Raw genomic sequence first — 1,782 nt, forward strand, 5'->3', positions numbered from 1 at the left:
TTACCTCACGAATGTTTGTAAATTTTAAGTGAAAATGAGAATCACCTGGAAATAAATTACCAGAAATACGAAAAACCTAGCTGATAAAGAGATACCCTATTCCATTACATAAAGAAATGCTGAAAAAAATGTCATTCGGAAAGTTACTAAATATGAGTCAAGCATAAAAATAAAAGAAAGAGACTCCTCTGATACCAGCAACAAAGAGAAAACTCAAAACCAGACCAACAAACTCAAAGTGATTCAATTGTGACTCATGGGTATTTCATTAATTCTTGAGGGCTAAAATCCAACACCATTGTATAGAAAGATGTGGCCTCCCATCCCCCAAAAGTGGAAAGGTTACTGAAAGTCACCTGGGTAAAACTCAGATCCTAAAGAACTCCCTTAGCCATTAAAAAAAGGTAAACAACAAAAAAAATCTGTCTACTGCCCTAGAGAAGTGTTAAAAACAACTTGTTACGTATCTAGTGGACATATGTTCGCTTTAGGAATATACGTACTAAAATTGGAACAATAAAGAGAATATTAGCCTATGTTCTGTTCATGGATGACCTGCAAACTTGGGAATATTTCCACATAATTTTTAGCATCAATACCTAAACCTGAGAAAGATAGCGTTAGAAAGCAATCTACAAACTAATCTCACTCATGAATATTGATAAAATAATCTTAAATAATATATCATCAAACATAATTCAACAGCCAAATATAAATGTTTTAACATAAGAAATTTAGGAATGCAAGGATGGTTGAGTATTAGATATTTTATTAATATCACCATATTAATTTATCTAAGTAGAAAATTCATAAAAATGTCTCTGGAGATGATGAAAAGGAAAGTTTGTTCTTAGACAAACTTTCAAAGCCTATAGCTGCCAAAAATCACTTAGTAAAATAGGAATATATGGATACAACAAAATACCACTTGTACCCACCAGAATGGCTAAAATGAAAAAGGGGGAAAATGCCAAATTTTCGTGAAGATGTGGAGCAATCAGAACTTCCCTCCATTGCTGGAAGGGGTATAAATTAGTACAACTTTGGAAAATAATATGGCAGTATATGCTAAAGGTGAACATTTGCATAACCTATGACCCACCAATTTCACTCTTAGATATATTACTGACCAAAATGACCTTAACATTTTCTCTCAGCTTGGCCAAGTGGTAGACAGGCTTCTATCTTACTCTTGGACCCTGACCTCCCTTTCCTAGAGCATTTACTTTAGAAAACTTGTTATTATAAATTCTTTTTCTGCCTTTTTGAGATGTAAACTTTTTAAAAAGCCTCTTGTCAATTTTATAATCCAAGACTGTCTTTCTCAAGGACCTGGGAGCCATCCTTTTGAAATGTAACCAATAAGGAAAATAGTACCGTTATCTCCAGTCTCTGCAGGAGGGTAGAATCCTAACTTCACTGGGTGCCTAACTGCAAGTTGTAAATTACCTTCTGTCATGAAGACAGGTAATTGGATATGGCCTATAATCCCCTTACCCCAGCCTTTAATAACTCTTCTGACTGTTATTTCAGTGGAGTTGAGTTTAGACTGTGTTTTGGTCTCTACTTTATTGCAATTGCCTTGAATAAAGTCTTCCTTACCTTCCTTTGTCCGGTATAATTTTTGCTTTGACGTTCTCAACAGAAATGCAAACATATGTACTGCGAAAAAATGCACTAGAATGTTCATAGCAGCACTAGACAAAATAATCTCAAACTGGAAACTAACCAACTGTCCATCAGCAGTTGAATGAATACATACATCATAATATATTCACAAAA

At 34.3% G+C, this 1,782-nt stretch overlaps 1 non-coding gene across 1 annotated transcript; it reads left to right on the forward strand.

The window, feature by feature from the left end:
• Nucleotides 1–478: 478 nt before the first annotated feature.
• Nucleotides 479–585, forward strand: LOC131416586 (U6 spliceosomal RNA). The gene has a single exon (XR_009222606.1). It is a non-coding gene; the product is annotated as a U6 spliceosomal RNA (small nuclear RNA).
• Nucleotides 586–1,782: the final 1,197 nt, after the last annotated feature.

This window comes from Diceros bicornis, chromosome 17 (assembly GCF_020826845.1).
Source record: "Diceros bicornis minor isolate mBicDic1 chromosome 17, mDicBic1.mat.cur, whole genome shotgun sequence".
In the NCBI taxonomy this organism is placed as follows: Eukaryota; Metazoa; Chordata; class Mammalia; order Perissodactyla; family Rhinocerotidae; genus Diceros; species Diceros bicornis.